Below are 14461 nucleotides of genomic sequence, written 5' to 3' on the forward strand. Positions count from 1 at the left end.
CCATTTCCAACTAGGACCCCTTGTTCTCCCTTATCTGCATTTTATTTACCTACTCCACGAACTGACGGAGGTTAGTTTGGTGTAATTTCCTTTTACAGAGAGCCGCTGATGCCTATTCCTCTGTTAGTTTTGTGTTTAAATGTTCAGTGGATTTGTTTTCTGTTCCTTTTTCAGCTGGTAACTTGTGAGGCCCCCTCAAGGGATAACATTAGCTCCTCTGAACAATCTGGACAAGAGATATCAACCCACCAGGCAGGAGATGCTGGCAGTGGGGCTCCTGGGAGATGAGCATGTGTCTGATTTCCCACGGAGCTCATCTAACGCTGCACCCCAAGGTATACATATTCCCCTCAACTCGGTGTCTCTACTGTTAAGGTTATATTTACTACTACCCTGTCTTTAAGAAAAGGGAGAACGCGGCACAGTAGCACAAACAAGGACTTTGGAGTCCAAAAGACCTGCCTTTGAGACTCAGCATTGTTATTTGTTTGGTTCTGTGACCAGCAACATTCTTAACCCCATTTTCCTTATCTGTAAGCAGGAGGTAATATCTACTTCAGATGCTTAAGGAATTAACACATGCAAATATTTAGCAAGGGATCTGACTTATACCAGGTATTCAATAAATTAGAGCCCCTCCTTTTCCCAATAACTTAGTTATAGATTATCACATAACAGTGAATTAGAGAGTTCAAGTATAAGAGCTACTCCGAAACCCTTTTTCTAATGACAGAGCAATGAGTGCATTGAATCACAGCAACAAATTTGATCTTCTGCATGAAAGACACAAAATGTAGTGAGAGCCACAGTGTGGCTTTTCTTCGGGGACTTCCTCTGTGGTCATGGAGCTCCGTGGACTCCTCTGATAAAGTATCCCCAGGCAGCTAGCTCTCTGTTGGATGGGCAACACACTAGGCTTCTATTATTCTCGATTTTCATGTGGTTGCCTCTTTTCTCTCAATCTCAAGGACCATAGATTCCAGCTGGTTAATACATTGCATACTGTGCAGTAGATGCTATTTTAAATTAAGGCACTATATGAGAACATGCAAGAAGCATATAAAACCCATTTGACTTTTTTGACATTTCCATACTTTTCTGCATAAATACTTAGAGGACACCTTTCAAATCTCCCCAGTGGTCCGTCACAGCTAATCTCAAGGGAAATACAAAACACAGCAGCCGAGTCCCGAGAAATACGATAAAAGCAAGTGACTCAAAACCTCAGGTGGCCCCATCCTGCATGTTTTCTTTTCCACAGGATTTTGTGCCTGGGTGATCACTTTTCCTTCAGTAAGGAGTAAATTGTATCTTAGCTGCTGCCCTTGCATATTCGGGACGCCACAGATCTTTGATTGCCGAGACATTGCGTGTTGCATACAGAGCTGGCTTTAATGACGTGTTCACGGGAAATTAATCTGCCTCGTCAGGGAATTGACACTCATCTCAGCTGCTCTGGAGACGGGAGTTGCTGATTTGTTTGCCAAGTGGATGGCTTCTCTGAGATCAGCATTCAAATGCTGCATTGTTAGTAATAATAATATGCTAAAGCTCTTCTAACACTCAAATATGTTTCTCCTAAAGCCTGACAAATGCTTTCAATCTTCGATGGTCTGTATTTTAAGTAGGATCTTAGCTCTGGGAACTTAAAAACTTTGTTTTCATGATGGCAACTTAGACCTGTCTTCTCAGTTGATCTCATACCATTTTTACATAAATTAAATGCCTAAAACTCATTTAAGAGGAAAACATTCGGAGGCCCTTTGCATTCCTGTATCCACTCTTGTGAGTTTCTCTGTCAAAAAACATTGACTGTTTCTCAAATATCACTAAGAACATGTAGATTTAAAAAGATAATGAATGAGCCAAGTTGAGGAAATCCCTACTATCCTTTGTGCTCAATTCCCAAAGTAAGAGACGATTGTATGTTTGGATTTGTAACAAACAGACACGACTTGTAAACGTTTAGACATTTGCTTATGGCAGTATGTGTGTGTGAAAACAAATGTCGCAAGTCCAATTCTTAGCCCACAACTCAAAGGCATACGAAGTAGAACTTCCTTTCCTTCTCTGTCACTGAATTCACTTTCTATTTTTAACCTCAGTTGTCCTCAGTTTTCATTTTGGTTCTAGTTCTTTAAGAGGAGATCAAAGGTTGAGGGTGGGGGAGGTCTGATCTGTTCACTGGTTTTAAAATTGCTTATCCACTGTATTATGTATCCACTGTCACATCCTCATGCCCTCTGGTCCTTCATCCAGGACTCGTATTGTCCCTTTTAAGGCTGTAAGTCTGACTTGCATTGTCCCTCATTCCTAACCTCAAGGCCTGGTGGGCTTTTGCCCTTGCCATTTTGGTGCCTCTCCTTAGTGCATAAGCATCATTTTCTTGCTCCCAGATAACACTGGCCATGGGAATTCTGTGGAATTAACACCCTATTAACTTGTAGGTCACCCTTGAGCGTGTGTATGACTGCCCTTGCTCTGTCTTTTGTAGCAGGCTGTAGGGGCGTAGTTTCTGCTCCTGTTGGCTCTGCAAAACTACCTAGGATTCTGCATTTCTGCAATGGGTGTTGGACTCGCACCAAATGGAGAGAGCAGTTTCTCACAAATCCAGCAGTTTACTCTCTCCTGGCTTCCTTCTAACGAGCTTCCCACACCAATCTGGGAGAAGCAAAATTTGTCTCTAGACAGGGAACCCTCCTCTGAGTTTTTCAGAGGTGTTTTGAATCTGTTGTTTGGGCCACACCTCCCCTGGAGGCATTTGCTTTCGGCAATAAAAAGGTAGAGATGGCTCTTTTTCCCTCCACTTGTATTATATTAAATCTCTTCCCTAAGGCATTGAGAGCTTAATGGCCTGAGTACTCAAATTGGAGAAAGGTTAAGTAGTAAAAGGAAACACAGGTATAAAACCTTGGTTCATATTTCCGAATATTGTCACACTTCACTAAATATTACTGTTTTAACTATGTGTCATGCTAAGTATTAAAATTTTAAGAGAGCTTTATATTTTATAGAACACCTTATTTTTAGCATATATATGATCCAGCAATCCCACTCCTGGGTATATATCCAAAAACAAAAACACTAATTCAAAAACATACATGCACTCCAATGTTCATAGCAGCATTGTTTACAATAGCCAAAATATGGAAGCAACCCAAGTGTCCATTAACAGATGAATGGATAAGGGAGATGTGGTGCGCACGCACACACACACACACACACACACACACACACACACACGTGCACACACAATGGAATATTAGTCATAGCTAGTGGGAAGCAGCTGTATTGCATGGGGAGATCAGCTGGTGCTTTGTGACCACCTAGAGGGGTGGGATGGGGGGGTGGGAGGGAGACGTAAGAGGGAGCGGATATGGGGAAATATGTTTATGTAAAGCTGATTCACTTTGTTATACGGCAGAAGAAATTTTGACCTTTGCAACAACGTTGATGGACCCAGAGAGTATTATGCTTAGTGAAATAAGTCAGAGGAAGACAAATATTGTTTCATCACTTACATATGGAAACTAAAAAATAAAACAAACAAATGTATATAACAAAATGATACATAAAGAAAACAAATTAGTTGATACCAGGGAGGAGAGGGAAGAGGGGATGGGCAAATAGGGGTAAGAAATTAAGAGATACAAGCTACTGTGTACAAAATAAACAACAAGACTATATTGTACAGCACAGGGGAATACAGTCATTATTTTGTAATAACTTTAAATGGAGTATAATCTATAAAAATATTGAATCACTATGCTGTATAGCTGAAACTAATATAATGTTGTAAATCAACTACACTTCAATTAAAAATAAAAAAAATGCAAAGCATAGAGTGAGGTACCCTAAGGAAGCACAGACATCTAAAAAAAGTCAGTATTTAGATACCTATAGGTAAAGGGAATCCTAAATATATATGTCTCTTAGGTCTTTATTCCAAATGACCTTGAAATTTTCTGACTCTGAAAATCAATTTTCCCAAATTAGGTCTCTTGAAAACGAGTCTCTGCAAATAACAAGCAGAAAGATGAAGAAGGAATAAAAGGATAGAAATCGGCCAAAGACCAAATTATATTTGGCTGCTTAGATTTCAGCACTGATTTTACTTTATTTTTCCAACTATGGTAAATATCATGAGACCCTATCAACCCTTACAAGCACGTAGAATGCCTTTTTATATCCTGTTTTCTCTGATTTTATATCCTATAACCATCTTCATCAACTGCCCTTTGCCAAATGTTTGTTCCTCTTAGGATCCTTCCTTCCTCAGGCTAAGTTAGTTATCTCTTTCCTTAGGCTTTCCAAGTACCTTGTCTCACGGTGAGAATGAATCACAAGTTGCATTTATTTCAATAGATGTCAATTTTCTCTACTATAGACTGTTTATAAATTTTTACTGTTTTTTTTTTTACTTTTGTATCACTGATGCCCAGCATAGCATTTGGATGTTCATTAAATATTAAGTGTGGCGGAAAAGGCAGGTAAAGAGTAAACTGTGTCCTGGTAGAGCTGGGCCTTAAAGTTCATTCATTCATTCAATTAGTGAATCAGTCATCCAAAAATACTTCTTGAACACCTACTATACGCTAAGCACTGCCTAGGCATTAGCTGTAGTACAGTGAACAGAAGAGAAAAATTCCCCATTCAGCTTACTTTCTAATAGAGGATGAAGACAATAAAAAAAATAAATAGAGAAAATATTAGGTTGTGATCAGTGATCTGAAGGAAATAAAGCAAAGTAGAGAAAGAGAGGGACCCTAGATTGGGAGGATATCGTCTTTTACAGAGAGCAGTTCCAAAAGGTCTGACCACCTCAAATAAGGTTATATTTGGGCAAAGATCTAAAAGGATGTGTGAAACAGATGATGCAGATATTAGGGCTGGAGGAGAGGAGGGACCATTCCATGCAGAGCAAACAATAAATGCAAAGGTTCTGAGGCAAAATGGTTCCCACTGTGTTTAAGCAACAGTACTGAGGCAGTGTAGGCAAAGAAGGGGGATGGCAGCTAACTAGGTCTGAAAAGTCTTTTATGCAGGTATTTTTAGTCTATGACAAAGGTTTTGGATTTTATTCTAAGTGTCATGGGATTTCATTAGAAGGTTTTCGAACGTAAGATTGATATGATATTAAATCATGATTGACATGACTTTAGTGTTTAAAGTATCACTCTGAACACTGTGTAGAAAAGCCTGTATGGGAGCAGCGGTGACCGCGGGACCACTGGCCAGGAGGCTACTGCGACAGTGCAGGAGAGAGCTGCTGAGGGCTTAGACCCAGGCTGTGAGAAGTGGGCTGATTCTGGATTCATCTAGAAGACAGAGAACAAAGGATTTCCTAATGGAATGGAATGGATGGTGAGATGCACATCTGAATTAAAGACTCCTTTGGGATTTGGGGCTTGACAAACTTGGTAAGTGGCCCTGCTCCATCCTGTGTAGAGAACAGTGAGGGAAGAGCTGGTTTGGGGGTGTAAGGAAGGGAGCAGATGAATCAAGAGCTCTGCTCTAGACATTGTTGGGGAGGAAAAGCTTTCCTTGACCCTCTAAGCGTCTGGGTTGGGTCGGAAAATTAAACTGACAAAGACAGATTCACAGGAGAAAAGCATGTACATTGTATTAAATTTTTATGTATATGGGAGTTTTCACAAGACAATGAAGACCTGAAGAAGTGACCACAGCAGGAAGTTTTTATCCCTTCCAAACAAACAATCCATTTGTGAAGAATTGACAAGACTAAGGATTTGGTTGAGGGGTAGTAAGTGGTGAAGTGGTAGCTAGGAAGATGAAGGTTAGTTTAACAAGGTTTGCTAATCTTGTGAAAGCAAGATTTTTCAGCCCGCGATTCCCTGTCTCTGGTGATAAGAATGTGTTCCCTCTTCCAGATACAGGGACGGTATCTTTCACGTAGGAGTTTCATGACCTGTTTCAGAGAAGAGGAGAGGGGGGAACAGGTCAGAGTGCCCTTCCTGCTCTGCCTTTTAGAAAATTCCTGCGGTTTAAGGTATTTAATATGTCAAGATGCCCTATTTGGGGTAGCATGTCCTGAGCCCCATCAACGTGTTTACTGTGAGGTGTCTATTTGACATACAGGTGGAAGTGTGGAGTAGGTGGTAAAAATGAGAGTCAGCAGTGTAGGGGAGAATGTGACACTGGGGATGTGAATCTGGAAGTCAAGAAAATGGGTGAGATGAGAGAGAGAGAGAGAGAGAGAGAGAGAGAGAGAGAGAGGGAGGGAGTGGGCAGAGAGGGAGGGAGGGGGAGGGAGAGAGGGAGGGAAAGGGAGAGAAAGAGAGAAAGGGAGAGAGAGAGAGAAAGGGAGAGAGAGAGAGAAAGGGAGAGAGAGAGAGAAAGGGAGAGAGAGAGAAAGGGAGAGAGAGAAAGGGATCCGAGGATTGAGGCCTGGGCACTTCAAAGTTTAGTCAAAATAAGTCGAAGAGAAGAGGATGGAGAAAAAGAAAAAGTGTTGCTCCTCTCTCTCTGAAGTCCAGGTAGCCAGAGTATGTCAGAGTTTGTAGATGGCGGTCAGCTGTGTCACACGAGGCTGAAAGGCAGGATAGGATAAGGACTGAGAATTATGGATTGACTTTGGCAATAACGTGGCCATTGAAGACACTAACAGTCAGTTTCAACAGAGTAGTGGGGACTAAAGTCATTGGAGTGTGTTCAGGAGAATTGAAGGAGCAGTGGAAACAGTAAGTATGCACAGTTCTTTATAGGAGATTTACTATAAAAGGAGTAGATAAATAAGGTGCCGCTAGACATAGATTTGGGTCAAGCGAAAGATTATTATATTTTTAAGTTTTAATCTTGAAATGACAGTTGATGCCTAAGATGCTACAAAAGTATTACAGAGATCCCGTGTTCCCTTCACCCAGCCTCACGGTAATATTAAAGGGTTTAAAATAAGATGTATCACATTTTTGTGTTCTTGTGAGAATTATCCAGTGTATCGGGGAAAATGGATGATATAGGATAAATGGAAGTAATTGTATCTGTGAAGCCCTTTAGTAGGTGAAGGGATAAGATCTAGTACACAAGTGGAAAAGTTGGACTCAACTATGGTAAATATCATGAGACCCTATCAACCTTACAAGCACGTAGAATGCCTTTTTATATCCCGTTTTCTCTGATTTTATATTCTATAACCATCTTCATCAACTGCCCTTTGCCAAATGTTTGTTCCTCTTAGGATCCTTCCTTCCTCAGGCTAAGTTAGTTATCTCTTTCCTTAGGCTTTCCAAGTGCCTTGTCTCACTGTTAGAATGAATCACAAGTTGCATTTATTTCAATAGATGTCAGTTTTCTCTTTTTCTCTACTATAGACTGTTTATAAATTTTTACTGTTTTTTTTTACTTTTGTATCACTGATGCCCAGCATAGCATTGGATGTTCATTAAATGTTAAGTGTGGGGGAAAAGGCAGGTAAAGAGTAAACTGTGTACATATTTATTACATATTTATTGGTGGGAACGTGTATGAATTTATCAGATTGCTTCTGTTTTCTCCTGAAATAAGAAGTGGAACATGTGAAGATATGATGAGGTGTTGCTGGGTTGGAGATAAAGGGAAAGAGTCACCTAGAAGAGGGCCAATCTCTGGACTAAGAAAATGCAGTAGGATCACGATTAACCCTAATAAGGCCTCTATAGGGTTTGTGGTCATCATATGAAAGTGAGACTAATCAGTCTCATAGTTTGTTTTTCTTCAGTTATATTCAGTTGTTCGGCTGAAGGTGAAGAACAAACAGAGAGTTGAATTTTAGCCAGGGTTGGCGTTTCAACCAGAAAGTAGGACAAAGAGAGACAGGGGTAAGATAATCAGAGATGTGCTTTAAGGAGTGATTTCTATGATGGATCACGGAATCTAAACTGAGTAAGGAAGGAAGAGAGGATATAAGGTAAAGAATGGTCAAGGGCCTGGAAATCCCAGCAGAGTCAAACGTGTTTGGAGTTTAGATACTGGAGTGAATGTGCTTGAAGCGCAGGCAGTAGAAGTCAGAGAGGGGAATGCCTGGAGATTGTGGAACCAGTGCAGATGTTGGATAATAAGCACGGAAGGAAAAGTCTGAGGTGAAGAGTCACCAAGGTTATGATAGTGGTAGTTTTGGAGAGAGCAGCCATAAATCAGATCATAAAAGATTTGAGGAGAGTGGGGGAGGGACCCAGACATCTCTGCATGACAAGCCAGAACCAGCAGCATACGATGCTTTTGTTTTTCTTTTTCTTTTTTTAGAAAAAAACAAACACCCCAGCACCCCCTCTGGACAGACACTGCCATGCAGAAGGTCAACTTGGAAGTGAATGGTTCCTTTGAACCCCTTAGAAACAGGAACCTCACTCAACAGGATGCATCCCTGAGCCAGGGCTTCTGGCTTAGCAAGAAGAGGTCCGGTGTTCCCGTCAGATTGGAAGTTACTGTGCAGGCACTCCTGTGCCCCTGCACAATCTGGCTGGAGTAGGTGACGAAAACTCAAAGTCTCTGGGCATTTTGCGGAAAAAGGAAGAAGCAACCTTCCAGAAGCAGCGACTAAGAATAAGAACACTAACTCCCTTCCCCCAACTCAACTGTATGTGAGTGTGAAAGGAAAGGAATCATTTTCTGTGGAATCAGTATCCTCAGGGAGTATCCACGCTCTAGTAGAAGAAGGTAAAGATACTTTCACAGACCCATCGTGATGAGCATATAGGGATTTTACCCGTGAAAAGTAATGTGTCTCATAGGCACAATGGAGGGGTCTGAGGATAAGACTGAATCTTGGGCTTCTTGTGAAGATTAAAATAATTTTGGATGAAGAGAACAATAGGATTAATCCTGATTGCATCTTGAGATGAGATGAATAATCAATTCTAATTATTACCTCCTTTCATCAAGAATTCTGGGACTTCCTTGGTGGTGCAGTGGTTAAGAATCCACCTGCCAATGCAGGGGACACGGGTTTGAGCCCTGGTCTGGGAAGATCCCACATGCCACGGAGCAACTAAGCCTGTGCGCCACAAATACTGAGCCTGCGCTCTAGAACCTGTGAGCCACAACTACTGAGCCCACGTGCTGCAACTACTGAAGCCCGCGTGCCGAGAGCCTGTGCTCTGCAACAAGAGAAGCTACTGCAACGAAGAGTAGACCCCGCTCGTTGCAACTAGAGAAAGCCTGCACGCAGCAACAAAGACCCAATGCAGCCAAAAATAAATAAATAAATTTAAAAGAAAAAGAATTCTGTGGCATTCTTGATGAAGTGGAAATGCTGGTGGAGTGAAAATGTGATTGACCCAAACGGGCTACCTTTGCCCACTTTTGCCTGATTTGGCTGAGTTTAGTGTGGAAGCTACAAGAGGGACTTACACAGAGAATTAAGGGTACACCAGAATATGAATCACTACTACCCTTAAAAAAAATCTCATTTATTCTGAATAAATTGATATAGAATTTGTCTTATTTTGATCTGAGCTGAACGAGAGCTTACTATTTTATGCTATTTGAAGATAAGGTTTCCTCAGCAAATTATTAATACAAACGATATTGCAGATGTTTAACTTACTTAGAAGTACTCTTTCCATGACATTTGCACATAAATGTGTGAAACTGATACTGTTAATTACAAATGAGTCATTTAATGTGTTATAAATATATATATGAGTGCATTTTCACACAGTAAAACCCTATTTATGATAAATACTCCCCCAAAGTGTGCCTCTGTAAATATAAAAATGCATGCTTATTCTAGCTGGAAGTGTTTTCAATTTTGTCTCAACAACAGAAATCTTAATTTTCTGCCCAGTTTTACAATCGTAGATAGCTAGTAGCATCTAGTCTTGCTTCCTTACTTAATTCTAATGAACCCCTAAATCTTTAATTTAGTAATGGCCTATTAACCTATAAGTTACCTCCAGACCTCTTCAAAGAAGTACGCAGCTTGGAGTAGTATCAAAAAACTCTACAATGGAAATTAGCCCTGATTCTGCTATTAACTAACTATCAAACCTCCACGAAATCACTTTACTTCATAAAACATCAGTTACTTACAGAGATTGAACCAGACGAGCTTTTGAAGTTCCTGTCAACTCTGAAGTCCATGACCATTATTAAGTCTTAAATTAACAATGACCCAACTTTTCAAATGTGGCGTGTAAAGAAAAACTCCCTAAATTTAATAATTGAAATTCATAAGCATCTATTTATTTATTTAACGTCATGTCAATAATGCTTACTAAAAAGTGGATGATACAGAAAGACCATACCATATTCTGTATCAAACAGAACTTTTAAAATAACATTTTTCTAGAGATTGTCATACTAAGTGAAGTAAGTTAGAGAAAGACAAATATCATAGGGTATCACTTATATGTGGAATCTAAAATAATGAGACAAATGAACTTATTTACAAAACAGAAATAGACTCACAGACATAGAAAACAAACTTAAGGCTACCAAAATGGAAAGGGGGGGAGGAATAAACTAGGAATTTGGGATTAACAGATACAAACTACCATGTATAAAACAGATAAACAACAAGGACCTACTGTATACCACAGGGAACTATATTCCACATCTTGTAATAACCTATAATGGAAAAGAATCTGAAAAATTATATATAACTGAATCACTTTGCTGTATACCTAAAAAACTGTAAATCAACTACATTTCCGTAAAAAAAAAAACATCTTTCTAATTGAAAAATAAAGGCATATTGGCTATTGAAAAGTTGCAAAATAAAACTAAAGACAACAAAAATTTCACTACCAATCCCCACAATCATTATTTTTTATATACATGCTTCTTGTCTCCTTTCTATGAGTACGTATTAATAAACTTATGCAAATGAACATACAGATTTATAAATTATTTTATTTCCCTCATAATAGTGTCATTAAAAGTATGTATTTCTAAAAGATAATTTTAACTTTCACCTCTAGTCATGATGGAGCAACTGTTACCAGATTTGCCTGATAGGAAATGATTGGAAAACTGGACTAAATATTCTAAAAAATTAATAAACAGAAACCTCAATTAAATAGTTGGGAGACCAGAAGGGGAAGCTCTCACACTCTGTGACAAGAGCAGAGCCTAACAGGAAGAAGAAAGACTCCTTACTTGCAAAAACTCAGCCAATGAAAATCCATGGACTACTTGTTTACTATAGCCCTCCCGACTTCCTTTTTCTCTCTACAAAATCAATCTCCTTAACCTTGTCATGTGGGGGCTTGCAGGTGGCTCACCATATTTGCAGATCCCAAATTGCAATTCTCTGCTGATCTCGAATAAAGCCATCTTTGCTGGAAAAATATCTGACAGTCTAATTGTTTCAGGTCAACAATATGAAACAATTGTTTACAGGCATTGAAAAACAAGCAGCCCAAGTGTGTGATTACTAAGATGGGAGGAAAAACAAGCCCTAATATTACCCTGGCTTTCTGGCTGGAGGCACTTTCCAGTGCAATGCAAGGAAGCATGATCTAAGCAGAGCACGTTGCATATAGCAGAGTAATGAGTGTGTGGGGAGGCCAACATGGCTGGCATTTAAGGCAGAGCACCAGAAAGGAAAGCAGTACATAAAAAGGAAATTCCAAAATCACATGGAGGAAACTCTTGAGTCTGTGGCCAAATACTAAATAGAGGTTTTAAAAAGGTAAACCTAATAGGGCTAAACTATCTTTACAGACTACTATAGAACCTTCCTAATAGAGCTTAAAAATAAGCCTCAAAAAATTTGGTGACCCACAATAAGTTACATGCCTACCAAACAAACAAAACCTATCTAGATCTTTAATAGCGAATAACATACAGATCTTCAACAATATAACATTCATGATGTCAGCCATCTAATCCAAAACTGCTAGACATGTGAGAAAAATCAGTCACTAGAAACAGACCCAAGTATAATGAAAGAATGTTTATATATTTCAAGGATTTAAAAGAAATTTAACATAATTAGGAGGAAAATGAAAGATTTAAAATAACCAAATGAAACTTTTAGAGCTGAAAAAAAAATAATCTGAAGTAAAAAAATATTCTGGATGGGATTACTAGGAAATTAGACATTTCAAAAGAAAAGATCAGTTAACTTAAAGACTTTATAACAGAAATTATCCAAACTGAAGTGGGGTGGGGAAAAAACTGGAAAATATAACTAATAGAGTGTTGGTGAGCTCTGGAACAATATCAAGTGTTCTAACATATGTTGCTTCCCATATCAGGAATAAAAGATAGGACATCACTACAGATACTATGGACATGTAAAGATAAGAGATTTTATGACCAAATTTATGTCAATAAATTTGACAACTTAGATAAAATAAATGGATTTCTTGAAAGATACAGATTACCCAAACTGGAAGATTAAAAATTCTGACTAGCTTCATACCTAAGAAAAAAATTGAATTCATAATATAAACCCTCTCAAAAATGACTTCTGGTCCAGGTTGGAATCACTGGTGAATTTATCAAACATTTAAGTAATAAATTATACAAATCTTTCTGCAACCCTTTCAGAGAGTAGAGGAGAAGGAAACATTTCTCAACCCTATATATCCCAGTATTAAAACCAGAGAAATATATTAAAAGAAAAGAAAATTAGAGGTCAACATCCTTCCTGAACACAGTTGCATAAATCCTTAATAAAATATTAGCAATACAATTTATGGTATCAAGACCAGATGGAATTTCTCCCATTAATTCAATATTAACATTAAAAAACTAGGGCTTCCCTGGTGGCGCAGTGGTTGAGGGTCCACCTGCCAATGCAGGGGACGTGGGTTCGTGCCCCGGTCCGGGAAGATCCCACATGCCATGGAGCAGCTGGGCCCGTGAGCCATGGCCACTGAGCCTGCAGTCCGGAGCCTGTGCTCTGCAACGGGAGAGGCCACAACAGTGAGAGGCCCGTGTACCACCAAAAAAAAAAAAAAAAAAACATACATCAATAATTAATGTATTTTATCACCTTATCAGAATAAAGGCAAAATATAAATGAATAAATAAAAACAAACAAAAATTAATGTAATTCTTTACATTTAACAGAATGAACAGGAAACATAACCATCTCAATGGATATAGGGGCATTTGACAAAATTTAACATCCATTTAAGATAATATCTCTTGGTAAACTAGATAAAGGAATTACATCAACCTCATAAGCAGTGTCTATAAAAATCAAGAGACAACCCATATTTAAAGATGAAACTCTAATATTAAGAAAAATAAGAATGCTGTCCCTCACAACTGCTATTTAACATTGCACTGGATGCCCTTGAACAGTAAGACAAGAAAAAGAAAAAGCTTTCAGACTGGAAAGAAAGTAATACAACTCTCATTATTTATATATATAGCATGATCATGTATGTAGAAAATCTGCATAAGGGCTATTGTAACTAATTGTAACGAATAACTGAATTTTACAAGGTCACAGCATATATGGTCAATAAACAAAAGCCAGTTTTTCTGTATCCTATCAACAAATAAAAAATTAAATGCATACAATAATTCCATGTACAATAGAGTCAAAAACATACAATTCTCAATGATAAATTAAGAAAGAAGTATAAGAACTCTACACTGAAAACTATAAAACACTGCTAAGAGGAGTTAAAGAAATCCTAAAGAAGTGGCAAGCTGTATCATGGTTAGATATTGGGAGATTATATTATTAAGGTACAGTTTCTCCAAATTAATCTTTAGATTCAATATAATTTCAGGTTTTTTTTGTTTTTTGTTTTTGTAGAATCAACTGGAAGGACCTCAAATAGCTTAAACAATTTTTAAAGAGAAAAGGAACATATTTGGAGGATTTACACTTCTAATTTTATGATTTATAATAAAGTTACAGTAATCAAAACAGTATGGTATTGGTGTAAGATAAAGTATAGCTCAATGGATCAGAGTAGAGAGTACCAAAATAAATTGATACTTATATTGATTTTAACAAAGTTACCAAGGTAATTTAATGGAGAAAAGAATAGGTCTTTTCAACAAATTAAGCTGGAACAACTACTAATTCACATGAGAAAAAATATTTGGCCCTTACCTCATGCCTTCACAAAAGTAACTAGAATAGACCACAGACCTCAATGTGAAAGCTGAAACCATAAAACTTTTAAAAAGAAACATAGGATAAAATCTTTATAATTTTGGAGTAGGCACAGATTTCTTGGGACACAAAATGATTACTATAAAATTAAAAAAATGATAAATTGGTCATCACAATGAAAAACTTCTCCTTTTAGAAAGACACTGTTAAGACAAGGATAATACAAATCATAGACCAGAAGAAAACATTTATAGTAGATATAGCTCAAAAAGGACTTAAATTGAGACTATAGAGAGAACTCTTACAACTCAATAATAAGAAAACAAACAACCAAATTAATAAAATTTATCAAATGAGATACTACTACATATATAATGCTATTTAAAGAACTATCCTTTGTATGTAGAGTGACCAGACACAATTTCCCTGAGATCT

At 38.1% G+C, this 14461-nt stretch overlaps 1 long non-coding RNA gene across 2 annotated transcripts; it reads left to right on the top strand.

Annotated features, from left to right (window-relative positions):
• Positions 1–212: 212 nt before the first annotated feature.
• On the top strand, positions 213–9550 carry LOC307176574. Of its 2 annotated transcripts, none has more exons than XR_013824837.1 (4): positions 213–335; positions 5194–5420; positions 5892–6010; positions 8242–9550. It is a non-coding gene; the product is annotated as an uncharacterized lncRNA (long non-coding RNA). The 2 variants fall into 2 exon arrangements; XR_013824838.1 differs by lacking the exon at positions 213–335 and adding an exon at positions 4006–4133.
• Positions 9551–14461: the final 4911 nt, after the last annotated feature.

Source organism: Stenella coeruleoalba (genome assembly GCF_951394435.1).
Source record: "Stenella coeruleoalba genome assembly, chromosome: 1".
NCBI lineage: Eukaryota > Metazoa > Chordata > Mammalia > Artiodactyla > Delphinidae > Stenella > Stenella coeruleoalba.